Raw genomic sequence first — 14,790 nt, forward strand, 5'->3', positions numbered from 1 at the left:
CCCAGCCTGATGGAAACTTAGACACACCACAGTTCCTCTTCCAGGGTCTAGACCTCAGAGGGAAGCTAGCAAATCCTTTTTCCTTGAGGAGAACTTCATGATGATTGCTCACCCTTGTCATATACATTAGAGCCTGAGTTTACCCTCCCAGATATTAAATTTTGTATAATCTAAGGTGGGTGGCAATAGTGAATGGGAACACTCTTTGGCTGGTATCTGAGAAAATAATCTATGCAACCTTTTCAGTGTGTGTTGAGATCAAAGGTACCCAGTATTGGTAGCATGTGAGCTCTGTGGAGGTATGTGTTGGGGGCGAGGGTGACCCATGGCTAAGGCTGGAAAATGAGGCTTTCTGCCAGATGCACAGAGCTGTTCCATCGATGTGTCCTTAGCATTTCACTTGTTCTTACATATGGTTTATGCTTTTTACATTTAGGCAAAAGGAGACTTATAAATAAGCAGAGATATTTTCTTTACTTCCTAGACTGTAGAATATTAAAGATAGGTAATGTTTATAAAAGAAATTTTGGCTTGAGATTTCTTTGCCAGCCTGGGGCATTGGCTCTTAAGTGGACATATTCTTCATTCCCAAGCAGTGTCAAATATCCAGTAGGTTGTATTTTTATAAATGTCATGTTATTATAGCAAGATCTAAGGTAGCACCACCGGGCCATGCTTTGAAATTCTTTTAATTTATCATGTACCTAGCTTGTTAGGGCATGTATGTTGGCCTTGTGGGGACGTTTCAGCCATGTTTCTGTGAGGGAGGGAGAAAAGAGGTAATCGTAGCAGGAGGGGAATATCCTGGAAGGACTGTGCCTGGCAGACATGGCCACAGCTCTTCAGACCCCCCTGGGACGGAACTCTTTCCTGCTTCAGTTGAAAGCCAAGATCTGTGACAACCCTCAGCCCAGTTCACAACAACAAATGATCTGCTCTTACTTATGCAGTCTGTGTTTGTTACTACATTTGGTGATTTCTTGTCTGTCCCTATATTAGTTTGCCAGGGCTGCCATAACAAAATACCACAGACTGGGTGGCTTTAACATCAGACATTTCTGAAGACTGCAAGTCCAAAATCAGGGTGTTTTCAAGATTGGTTTCATTCTGAGAACTCTCTTCTTGGCCTGCAGGTGGCTTCCCTGTCTCTGTGTCCTCAAATGATCTTTTCTCTGTGGGTGCACATCCCTGATCTATCTGTGTATGCACAGTTTCTCTTCTTAAAAGGACACTAGTCAGGTTGGATCAGGGACTGCTCTCCTGACCTCATTTTAACTTAATCATCTCTTTAAAGGCCCTATCTCCAAACACAGTCACATTCTGAAATACTAGACGTTAAGGCATAACTCTAGGAATTTGGGGGGAACACAATTCATCCCATAACAGTTTCTGAATATCCTTCTTAACTTGAAGAAGCATTGGCTTTACAAGGTAATAGGTGCAGAGCTTGTGTCCCAAGCCCCTCAAGAATCATGGAGGCAGTATTGGGTTACATCCTAGCTCTACGACTTCAGTGACATTCAGGTTCGCATCTCAACTTCTTGTTTTTTTTTAAACATATAATATAAGATTAATAATACTTTGTAGGATTATTATAGGAATTAAAGATAAAGCATATGAAGCTTTTAAAATAAATAATACATGTTACAAGTAACAACCTGGACAGTGGATGAACAATAAAGGGGGGTCAACTATAAAACAAAGGACTTTTCATTTATGCGCTCTCATTTTTTCCAAAGCCATCTTGTGTTACCGCCATCTTTCTGCTGTGGTAGCTTTGTGAGTATAAAAGTTTACTGTGTCACGGGTTTGTTTTATCTCTCCAACTTCCACGTGCATATTACATTAGTAGTAGAAGGGGGTAGGGGAAGCAATATTTCTTCCTTCTTGAACAACATAAATTATTCCTGGCCAATGGTTGTTTCTAAGGCTTTCTAAAGGATGTAATTTTTCACTGAACTTGAACAAGGTATTTCTGTTATATCAAACTGTGCTTTTCCTACTGAGTCATTAGAAATTCTACGATTCTCGGATATTAATTTTAGAGTTTCTTAGATTTTACTTTCCTCACCACCACAATCACTTTGACCTCTATTTTCGCCCACAACACGGATACGTCTGTATACAATTCAAGATATGTGCACACAGAGATACAAATCCCATTCTTCCCCCATCATGGGCAAATTAACAGTGAAGGCTTAGCTTCCAGCTTCTGAGTTGGCAGTGGGATGAGAGCACCCACTCTTTTTGCCTTTAGCATTTCAACTAATTGCTTCATTCTCTTCCCCTGAACAGAAACCATGAAATCATGTCTCCAATTATTTCTGCTCAGAGGTGAAACACAGCAGTCCTCTTGGCTGCTTTACATAGTACAGTGTCCTATGTGTAGGACAAGGAGGGAAGCGACTTGTTTTTCCTAGTGAAAAATTTTAAGTGGATGGAACAGCAATAAGACTACCAAGATAGGTCTTACAGAAGTCTTTCGTGGTAGCACTGAACACATTCCATCTTTATTATGCTGCAAAAGAAATCCTTATGTTTGCTATTGAAAAATAACCAAATGCCAAAATCACGTGTTCTCTACAGAAAACAGAATTTTTAGAAAAATTTTGGCCTCTTTTGAATAAATGTCTTAATGTATCTCTTTTGTTAGCATTTTCAGTTTCTTTGTAAGATGTTTAAGTTTCATGTGTCATTGTACATTTTATAATATGTATGTCTGGATATACATACACATGTACACACATGTACATGCATACACACTTGCTCACTTCATTACTTTAGAAATTGCTTCTCAAACCTGCTTGAATCAATAAAAGGAGGATCTTCTTCCTAAGGCACTCGTCTTTAAAGTCAGCTGTCAGGCCCTTTGTTTCTCTCCTTTTCTTTTTATTATTCAGTTGATCTATAGCTTTACAGAAACTTTGAGAAAAATGTTTTTAAAAAATGAAAGAGAATGGGTGATTAATTTATCATACTATAACACTTGGGTTTTTAAATTACTCACTGGACCCTGATGCTATTCACAATTTACTTCCTTGAAGTCTTTAGCACCATTGACTTAAGGGAATGGGAGGGAACCCGCTGCCCAAAATAGAAAAAACTTCCTTGAATATAAATAGATATTTCCTGTTGAATTGATAAAGTCTTCCCTGCCCTTTTCCCTCCATCAATGAATTTCAGCTCTTTCACTTTGATAATAGAAAGCAGGCTTCGTTGCATTTAACTTTATATAAAACAAGCTTTTTGGGGTAAAGAATGTCCATGCCTGCAGCATACTTAATTGGTATGCCAGAAATGGCCCAGAGTTTTCTAATTTTGTCGCATTTCTGTTTAGAGTTCTTGGATAAAGGACTTCAGCATATTGCCACTTAATTCACAACAAGTTCATATTTTTCCCTCCTCTGTTTTGCATTGTCTTTTCTATGCTTTTCCTTCAGTCAATGTTAGTAATCAGAGTGAGTCTTGGGGGGAGAAAAAAAAACGTATCCTACAAATTATAATTGTTCTTGGTTCAAAAGTGCCAAAAGAAGACATCAGGCTTCTTTCCTGGTGTCAAAAATGTTTATGTTGGTAGAAATTTCAGTTTGTTGTGTTTGACTGTTTCCCACCACACTAGACTGGTGTGGTAATTCTTCCATTCACAGACTGAAGCTTCAGCCAAATATTTTACATAGTCATAGGAATTAGCAAGTATTACCAGTGCATCCCCAGTGGTGGGTAAGGGTGGAGGAGGGAGACGGGTGCTCCCTACTCATCGTTTTCCTTTGAGGAGTCTGCTTCTAAAGAGAAGTGTTACCATCAGGACTTTGTTGTCTTTTGAAAAACTGAAGGTATGGTGAAAGGGTAAGAACTATTGTACTTAACCATTTTTATTTATTACTTGCAAATTAGTTTTAATGTCCATAGTCTTGATAAAGACTTTATTTCTAAACTATTAACTTAATATCAATAAAGTAGTAAAACATTTTTAAAAGTAAACTGTTTTCCAAATGATTTTAGGAAATATTTAATGATAGTCCAAAACATCTGGAAACTTTGTTTTTAATCACAATGGGGTACATTTGATAAAAGAGGTGGGCAGATTTTAAAAGGTAATTTTTTCCTTTACTAGACTAGTAAGTTTTACTTGTGACAAAGCCCATTTGTTACCTTAAGAAAAAAATCCACTGTTTTTTGGTATGGCTACTAAGCATTTGGCAAGGATATGAGGCTTCATGAATAAGAAATATATTGCGTAGTTTAATGAACCCCACCGCAGCTTTCTTGGTGCAAATTTTCTTCATAGAATCCTTAGACTGTAAACCAATAGAATGTACCATTCCAACAAGCTGTGTGATGATGGAATTTTTGTTCACTTGTAAGCAATCTGAACTAACACTAGTTGTTTACTTTGGCTGAGGTCTGTCTACGAGAATGCTTGATGCACTGGAACTCCTGAAACCTTTTCTTTATTATGTTCCATAAATGTGACTTCTCTTTACTAATATGATTTCTCTTTACTATGTGTAGTTCATTCAAGGAAAAGATAGTCCTTCTTTATTACTTTAATTATTTGCTCATTAAGCTAGCTGCTTCCCTGCCAGTTTCCAAACTATTCAGGTTTTTTTAATGTCAAATGAACAGGCTTGGCCTGCATCATCTGGGCCATCAATCAATAGGTATTTATTAAACATACATCATATGTGAAGTACTGTGCCAGATATCCTTCAGTTCTTCATTTCTGTGTCACAGGAAACGGTGAGCAGTATAAAGTTAATTTAGTGTCATATAGCAACCAGCTTTATGGTTTAATGTACTGTGAGACTTACTATTCATATAATCCATTAATTTCAAACCTTTCTTTTTTGTAACTCACTGAAAGTAATTTTTCTTTCCTTTTTTTTTCAGCATCACTGAATTTGAATTCTCAGCTTTGTACTTGATATGTCTGTCTTATAAGAATAGGGGTATTTATCTCTATTTAAGTAACCCTCATACAAATTAAAAACATCAGATGTGGTATACACTTAAAACTAATACAGTGTTATATGTCAATTATAACTCAACTAAAAAGACATAAAAAAAGAAAATTTAGGACATTCCATTAAATTTGAATTTCAGATAAACAATGAAATATACATATTTACATGTAAATATAAATATATTTTTAGTATAAGCATGTATCATGCAAATTTAGCTGAGTGCCTGCATTTTTACTAGTTAAGTCTGATAAGCATATACCTAAAAGAAAAATCATAGTTAGGCCTAATTTGCATAAATCAGGGCCATTGGTTCTGAGCATTCTAAAATCCAAAACCTTTTGATGAGGTCAGCCCTACATTTGGAATCACAAGATCTCTGTATTCTGTTTACAAATTCCTCAAATTTGTCGATGGCATGATACTTTATAAGGACTTCAGGGCAAATCAAAAATAGTAATTTTTCATTTTAATCCATGAAAGGTCACGTCTTTATTATTTGTCCCAGTCTGTGCTCTTATGAATTGTCTAAACATCTGTGAAAGTAGTTTTTCCCCAACTGGCAACACTGTAATACTCTCACTGATTTGAGTCCAAGAGCTAGTATAACTAAAGTGTAGTGGTAACCTTTCCATCCCTATCCTTTTTTCTTCCCTAGTCTTCTCCCTTTCCCACTCCAAACAGATAATAAGCAATGAAATATGATATTTCTGTGACATCATGCCTATTCTCAGTAACACAGCAGCAGTTTCTGTAAGATAATTTGTGAATTTGTCCAGATCAAGAGAGGAGGGTGAATAAAATTGGGTTTTCTCTGACAAAGGAAAGTGGTGCTCCCAGAGATTAACCTGCAAGAAGGCGCTAGCCTCCCTCTGACTGCCCTGGAGATTGTCCCAAAAAGAGTGAATTTTGCTTTGGGAGAAAACTGTTGCAGGGGTTATTTAGGGTTTAGTGAAAAATGTAAGAAAGGTATTAATGTAAATCCTTAGCCCAGGGAAATAAATGCAGACTTCCCAGTGAATATAGGCAAAGTGAGAACTTGATCCTTTGGGAAGATGTAGGTAGGTGGTCGTGCTTCTAGGGCTTTGCTTAGAAACATGGGAACAGACAGAAACACCACAGTCCTCTTTTCCCTGGTACACTGGTTTGGAACAGGTGGGAACTAATGCTTTCTAGTAGTCTCAGTTCATCCGGTTTGTGCTCTGAAATTTGGCTGTCCCTACCTACAAAATTTTCTTTTAATTAGGGAAACTAACTTTTAGCTGCCTCCTAGCTCTGGTGAGGTGCTGGGCCCTGATACATTGAGACAAAGTCCCTGAACATTTCTCCACTTATTTTTATTTTAGAGAGCAAAAACAAGGCCATTTTCCTGCTTGGCGCAGGGACTTTATTTGCTTGACCTGAGGGCATGGTACCCTCTTCTGCTTCTCTCCTTTACTCCCTGATCACCACTGATTAGTTTTAAAGGGAGGACATCCCCACAACCGCAAAGGTTTGGTGCTTGATTAATGACATTAGCTATATTATTAGTGTGTCCCTGAGCTGCTTATTTTGATGTTTCTCTGCCTGCCCACCTTTCAGATGGTGCTTTGAACACCCTAATTTTTTTTTTAATCACAATACAAACAATGCCTCCCCTTCAGAATCTTGGGCTCTCTGCCTTTTAGCTCTCCAGATTTTTTTTCTGGCTCTATTTTATTCAGCTGGAACATGAGGTAGATCTGGTAAATTCTGGCCTCTAAAGTGTATAGTAACAATCCACTACTAAGGAGTTTCTAGGGAGGATCATGAGATTGAATCATACAAGGCGGGAGCTCCAGCCTATGAAGAAGCTTCAGGTACACAAATGGGAGGCACAATAGAAGAATAGGTAAGAGGGCAGCTCTGTTTAAACATCCTGGCTCTCGCACTTACTATCAGTAGAACCTTGGCCAAGTTATATAATGTTTTCTCAGCTATGAAATGTAGATAATGATAAGGCCTACTTTTAGGGTTAAATGAGGTCATCCACTTAGTAAGTGTTAGTTGTTTTCATTATGAAACTCTCACTGAAGTGAAACTTCAACCTTGAGGATATAATAGCCATGTTTGGCTTAGTTTAGTGGATAAGAGTTGGGTGTAGCCGAGCCAGTAGTCAAACCTCATTGCAGTCTTTAGTTAGTAGGCCCCAGTTCTTATATCTGTAAATTCAAATATTAATAGGATTGTACTTAACTATTATAGTGAGATTTTGAAGAAAATTAAATGGAAGAGTGGACATAAATTTATGATACTATCTAGAGCCTTGCCTAAGATGCAAAGGTGGAAGGCGATGGTATGAGCTTCCTTCCTCTTCCAAGTGAGGTTTCTTCAGTGCCCAGTGGCGGAATTTAGGTCATCAATTCTTTTGGCTGTGGTGCCAAGCATTTCCCAGGTGAACTTGTTTTCCCTAGCAAATTCGAGACAGTTCCATACCTTCTTCCGTTTCCCTTAAAGTTTCTTTTAAAAAGAAGTTTTTTAAAGATTTATTTATTTATTTATTTTTAGAGAGAAGGGAAGGGAGGAAAAGAAAGAGGGAGGGAAACATCGATGTGAGAGAGAAACATTGACTACTTGCCTCGCACATCTGCCAACCTGGGACCTGGCCCACAACCCAGGCATGTGCCCTGATGGGGAATTGAACAAGTGACCTTTCAGTTTGCAGGATGATGCCCAACCCACTGAGCCACACCAGCCAAGGCTCCCTTAAAATTTCATCTGAGCCCATATTTGAACAGAAGTAGGAAACACTTTATCTCAAAAGTCACATTATGAGAGGTGCAGACCAGTTGAAATGAATTGTAGGGATATTTATGTGTTGAAAGTCCAAAAACCAGAAGTAGATGCACTTTAACCAAGGTTAAAGTTACTTTTGCCTGTTTTCACACCTATATTCTTGCATGTGAAGTGCATTGATGGGCTAACCACTTCATCATTTTATTGCCCTTTATTACATCATAAATTTTTATATCTTGCTAACGATCCTACAGGAAGCTTAATTGTTTATAGGAACATCTTAATTAACTGGAGTTCACCAGGTTAAGCAGAGCACAAATCGAAGGGTTTATAAATGAAATACACTGGACTCCTCTCATTTTACTTAGGATGTCCTGTTTAGATAAACTAGGAGATTCTTCTGGGTCATAACGACCCAATATACCTCAGCAATATCATGTTGATATGCTCAGTTTTCTTCTTTTTCTTTTGTGTCATAGTGATGACTTCTTCCAATGGGGACATGTCCCTGTCCCTCCTTTTAATGAAAAGTAATATCACTGAACGAAATAAATGTGGTTATTTTAGAGGAATTCTGACTTGTGTACCAGGCTTTGCCTTCTTGCACAGTATATGTTTGTAACCCTTCCAAAACTTCTTGAATTAATGTGTTACTAGTTAGTGAGCACATAGCCAACGCATCATATGGAAAGTATTTTAAGGAGTTACTGCCACACAGATAGATGCATAATCAGTGTCTTTTAAGGGGCTGTGTAGTAAGGTCCTGTCTCTTTGGAGCTGCTCTTTGAGACTCAGGGAAAGCCACACTTGGCCTCCTAGGCCTCCCTCCATGCTTGTATGGTCAAGTGACACTACAAATGAAAGTGCAAACCCATCTGGTTGAAAGCATGGACTCGTTGGGCCTTAAATTCCAGTGGGGCCAAGGAATACAAAGGCAACTCTAGAACTGGCTTTTCAGTAAGGAAGCTACTGTTGCTCATTTGGACACCTGAAATGTGTCGGGTCCAAACTGAGATAGGTTGTAAGTATAAAGTATATGCTGGATTTTGGGAACATAATCTTTAAAATAAACATATATATAAAATGCTTCAAGAATTGTTCTTATATTGCCTACATATTTATAATACTTTAATGTGTATTAAATTTACTTTTTAAATGTTTTTTAAAATATTTGTATTTTTTACTTTTCATTTTTTTAAATGAGACTAGAAAGATGAAAAGTATACATGCGACTTGAATTATATTTCTATTAGACATGGCTGTGCTAGGACCTGAGTGTGGAGAACCAAAGCTAGGTTATAAAGCGGGTTGCTGGTAGGGTAGTTCGAATTGGTGTTGAGAATCCTAAAACCCAGAATCCAGGATCTTGTCTGCCCTTCACTCATCGCTGTAAACTTTTCTCAGTCCTTTGTGCTTTCACACTTGCCACACTGTTGATCCTGTCCAGTCTTTCCTCTGCCCTGGTAATCAGGAGCAATTGTGTTCCCTTCCCCATGCTCTCAGTGAACTTCACCTTGACCAGAAGGGTAGTTTCTGTGGACTACCGATTTCTCCACTAGTTCGGGAGCTCTGGGAGGGCAGTTCCTCATCTCTGTGTACTGATACCAACCACAGCCTCTCTCACTTGGAAGCACCTGGAACAAAGGTTTATGGCTACTCTTGAAAGTATATCTAAAAGTCTCTGATTTCTAATTGCCAGTTTCTTTTTCCAGCAGCATCTTCTCATTTTGAGTGGTAAGCACAGCCTGCAAACACCTTGCCTGTAGTCCCATTTCTGCATTTCTCTTTTCCAGCCCTCTGTTTTCACCTTTGCTGTTTCCTTCTGTGTCTTCAGACAAGAAAACAAGTGAAAGGTAGGTGGGAGGGTTTAGTAGCCTAACTAAGCAGGAAGTAAATTTTAGAGAAGTTAAATTTATTTGATCATTAACAGATGTTGGCATTTTTATTTTATTGAAAAGATACGGTCTTGAGTGAAATATCTTCACTTTTATTTAGTAGTTCTTCAGTACTCCTTTCCTTGCAAAACCTGAAGTAAGAAATTCCCCCCTCCCCACTTTTGGCTGTTTATGTTTTCTACTATCAGTAAAAATTAAAAAACACATCAACCTCTAACATAAAAGAAAACACCTGTTTGGCTTGGAGAAATTGGCTAGGGAGGTCTTTCTCCTGACAGTCCAAAAGCAACCGTCACAAGTCCCCTTATTTAAAAAAAGTCATTTTTTTTTTCTGTTTCACGTGAGCATTGGCAGAAACTCTGACATGCAGTTCTTCATATTTTATTATGTTCTTGTCTGCAGAATCTCTGTCAGGCAAAAACCTTGTCAGCGGAAAACCTGTCGTAGGATCAGAGGAGACAAAAACAGGTGTCACACAGGCAGTCAAAACTGAAGGAAAAAAAGATTAGGCTAAAGAGAGAGAGGCAGACAATTACATTAATGCCATTGCTTTTATCTTATAGATGTGTGTTATTATCTCAGGGTGCTGAGTGCGCAATTGCCTCAAAGAAAAGTAGACAGGAGACAAGGGGAAACTTGATAGTTATTAACTGAAGAGGCAGTGTGTCAAAGCTGGATGGGGTTCAAAGTTTTGCAAAGGAAAAAAAAACTGCAGGCAGCAAGCAAAGGCTGTGTGGTTCTGCTTTCGGCTACATAAACCTAGTAGCTATCTAACATTTTCTGCTTGGAAACAGATCATAGAGAGAGAAATTAATGAAAGATTTCATTTGGAGATTTTTGGGGTAACATTTATCCTATATACATGCGACTGAATCATAATCTTTTCTTTCTTATAAAATCTTGCCACAATGTGAGACATGGTGAGGCATGAAGGCAGGCATTTGTCAGCTCAGCTGTGTTGTTTGGATATGTTTAAAACACCTATTATCAACACACTTTTAATTAAAAAAATCTATTAAGAAGCCGTTTTACTAAGTGTGAACATCTGTACGTGCAAGCTGTAAATTAGGAAATCACATATGTGTGCCTCAGTCAGAGACTAAATGAACTTGGCAAGTGTTTTCTATTACTGGTTTTTAAATACAGTAAAATATCTAAGGAAAAATCGCTACACTTTAAAATCTGGATTTTTAAATATTTCTTATTGTGTCTGTTGGTAATAATAGCACTTTTCTTTTCATTAGAAATTAGGTTCATTATCATCAAATTAGTTACCAGGATTCAAAGTGCTAATCGGAGTCTTCCTTTCATTTCTTTGTTCACTCATTTCAGGAGACTTGACTTCTTTCCTGAAAATTAGAGCTCCATTAAATATTTGTGATGGTATAAGATGGTATTGTTTTGCCAGTGGCCTCAAAGACATTTAGCCTCATTGGTAACTTACATGTGTCAAACGGCCAGCTAGTAGAGAACAGGATGGAACTTGAAGGCCTTGCCTGCTCAATCATATGTTAATCACATTAGTGGAAAAATCAGCAAGCATTTCTCTAGTCCTTAATGTTCTTTTGCTCTTGGCAGTTAAAAAGTGGTTAGTTTAGACTTTTCCTAAGACTTGAAACTGGCCTTTTAATCCTTTTTTATGAACAAATCTTTATATGGGGCCTTTTATTCCACCAGTCATAGATGCAAAGAGGTTTGATGCTTGATGTATGTATTAAGCAAATCCAGCAATCCAGAAGAAAACACACATCAGTGTCAAAGTGTGAGTGATAGCCCAGAGTTTTAAGGGATTACAGTGGGGAAAAAAAGAGAAAGATTGATTATAGATTTAGAACGAGATTTCAGGCTGACTTAGTGAGAGAAGGAAGGCAGAATACTTGTAGCACAAAGGTAATGTTCATTTTTTTTTAAAAAAAAAGATGGAATATAATAATTTCTTTCTTTTAGGTATTTCCTACCAGATGCTGGCTTTTTGTATCACTGCTCTCTTTTAATTTTGAAATATTTCTTCACCTCATCTGATAGAGTTTAAAGCATATGTTCTATCAAAAATAAATATGCCTTGCATTTACAATGTTATCTTAGTGCAATTCTTATGTAAATAAACACAGTTTCAAGAAAATTTAGTCTTTAAAGCTCATAAATTGGGATAGGGTGATTATTCTTTTACAAAAGAATTCATTTTTTTATTTATTTGATAAAAGTATTTACATGTTTCATTCTAGTAGCATATTTCAGTATTTACTTTTAAAATGGGATGTTTTGTAGTTAGCATTCATTTAATTCATTGATCTATAAATTACATACAGCAAGGTTTGTGGAGTCAACTTTCAGCTAGCCTTGGTGACTAAAGATTGGATAGAGCAGCAGCACTAATAATAATAATGCCCAAACCTGGTTTCAGCAAGTAGATTCAATTACCGAGTCTCTTCCTAGATTTACTGTCAAGTTTGCAGATTAAATTTTCTCTTTTCCCCTTAACCGCCTCCTGATGGAGTTGCTGCAAATGAGGAAAGACATGCCCCCAAAAGTGGGCCATGTAAGGAAGAGGAAGAAGTAAAACCAAGAACCTGTTTAATCTACTAGCCAAGAGAGTGAGCTTCTGAATAACCAAGTGTTGACAGTCTACTTTTATGTGTGCCTCAGTCAGACTTTAATGATTTCCAAAGTCTGTTGTGAAGACTTTATTATGCATAAGGCCACAGGGGGGAAATGCCAATCAGTTTGAAATATTACCTATATAGTCTCAAGTGGAGCTCAAATTCTACCCAGGACTAATTGTGGGTGTTTGTGTGTGCATATTCACATACTCTCAAAGCTGCATGCCAACTATGGATGATTAAAATCCATAGGACAGTGGGGGGCTCCTTGGAGCTCCTTTTGTCCCCCTTCCCTCCCTACAGTTTAGAATGACATTCATAATGGATCATAAGAATATTCATATACTTATTTCTCATTTTATTAGGGGACAAGAAAAAATGAAGGACCATTCATATAAGGCATACAAGGTATAGTCATGTAATCAGGTTTATGGAGGCTCAGTGGAGTTTTTTTTACTTGAAAACATTAACACACTATTTGTTCAAAATAAATAAATAAACAAACAAACAAACAAACAAACAATCCCTTCACACATAAGAGCTGACAGCTTTTATGACCAGGCTCAGGGATCAACTCTTTCAGCTGCATGTCATTCCCTTTCTTCTTTTTTAAAAAATTTCTAGAAGCAAGCCTTCTCTCCCCTTGGTATTAAATATCCTAATTAATTCAACCTTGACAGTTACAGTTAGAAAGTTGTGACTTAAATGGAACATGAGTTATTTTGTACTTAATTTGCTCCCAATTACATAGTTCTTTCCCCCCAAAGTAGGACATAAAATGTGCAGATCTAAATATTACTTCAAGTCATAAGAAATTTTCTCTTAATAACAATCATTGCCCGCCTTCCTGATTGATCCCCTGATTCACTAAAAAGTTTTTATTATATCATCATTGCCATTTACTAATGTTCTTCCCAAGTCTATGGCTTTTATTAGGATATGGCTTACAGTCTACGGGTAAGTTAAGTTTTTGTGCCCTGAGGCTCTTGCCTAGCAAGAGAGCCGAGTCTTATAATGGGAAAGGATTGATGTTATAATGATTCCAAAGGGCCCGTTTATGATGAAATTCTAAATACGCAAAATCCCATTAAACCTGTACAAGTTCATGGGCTAGCTACATTGAAATGACATATCATTATAGTGGGTATAGTGTGCATATTATAAAGTGTGATATAATTAGAAATTATTGGTCATATTAGCAAGAATGAAGAGCCACCCATAGCCATCCTCATAAATTCAGAGGTTATGGCCTGGATAGTTGAAGTAGGAAAGAGAACAATATTCTGTTTATAAGGAATCAAAACTTTGAAACCTGACCCCAGAAATTCCTCTAATAAAATCCTGTCACTGACAACTTCATTTTTGAACTCTTCAAGTAATTGTGGAAAGAATTTCCAAAACAATCCTTTAAAAACATGTGTTAAATGTTAATCAATTGGAAATTAAAATAGTACTCTAGGTCCCAGAGCTCCTAAAAGCTGACCACTTCATGCTGTTATAATTTGGAATCCTAAGGGGAATTGAGGCAAGAGACAGGGAGTTCTCGAAACAATTAGCCATGCAATTTAAGGCTCACTTGGCTTTCTCCCCAAATTAAAAAAATAATAATAAGGCTGCTTTAATTTTTTAACTTGTAAAATTGCTTCAAATTAGCATTTAAAAATTTTTAAATATCCAGGGCAGGATTGAAAATTAGTGAAATAAAAGGTTTCCTTTTAAACCATATCATACAAATTTTTAATTGTTTTAGTCTGTGAAGTAGGTGGCTTTGAAAACTCACTCCACATCGCTCACTCCTTATTTTATTTAATGGCTATAAGCTTCATATTGCTGTGCCTGAACACTCTTCAGTAGAGTCCACTGGACATCAGGGCCTGAAATGTTTGAGCATATTCCTGTGAAAACCACCTAAGTCACTTGAATTTGGCTTTTAAGGAAAGTTATGTAAAAAAAAAAAGTTGTGGAAAACTAAGAACTATAAACTATCACTGAGAGCCAATTTTCTAGGATCAGTGAAAAGCACTTTTATACTCCTACATTAAGAAAAAAAAGTATCTGAATATGTTCTTATTCCTGTGACCTTCACAGAAAATATTGGAAGTGAAGTCTGTAGAATTACAGGTTTACATTTATTTTAATTTATTTGAAGGCTTGGGGAGTAATTCCTGTTATTAAAAATTGAAATAAAAAATTGTTATTCACATTTCATTTAACAGATGCAAGATCTTTTATAACCACACCTCACCTACCTCCATCACTGTTTTACACACTTGAAAACTGAATTTTATAAAGGACATTACTTTGTTCTTTAAGTTAGCAATACAGTTAGAAGTATATATTACTTATGTCTGTTACGTATTTTGCATTACATTTTATACTTATTTTAGATTTACATTACACATGTATTAATGAACCACAGAAATCCCAGCTGTTGTTCTTATGGTGATTCTCTTCTTGACAGAAGTGAGTTTTCTTCATCCGGACTTATATGTGCCATTTTTGAGTCTTGTGAATTAGCTGCCACTTTTCTTTGGAAAATTATAGATCCTATCAAAGTGTTTATTGAAATGATATCCAGGC

General features: G+C 36.9%; 1 protein-coding gene across 11 annotated transcripts in view; it reads left to right on the forward strand.

The window, feature by feature from the left end:
• The window catches only part of BNC2 (basonuclin 2), a 425,127-nt gene that overhangs the window by 269,796 nt on the left and 140,541 nt on the right, over positions 1–14,790 (forward strand). The gene's annotated exons all lie outside the window — the stretch shown is intronic.

This window comes from Phyllostomus discolor, chromosome 3 (genome assembly GCF_004126475.2).
Source record: "Phyllostomus discolor isolate MPI-MPIP mPhyDis1 chromosome 3, mPhyDis1.pri.v3, whole genome shotgun sequence".
NCBI lineage: Eukaryota > Metazoa > Chordata > Mammalia > Chiroptera > Phyllostomidae > Phyllostomus > Phyllostomus discolor.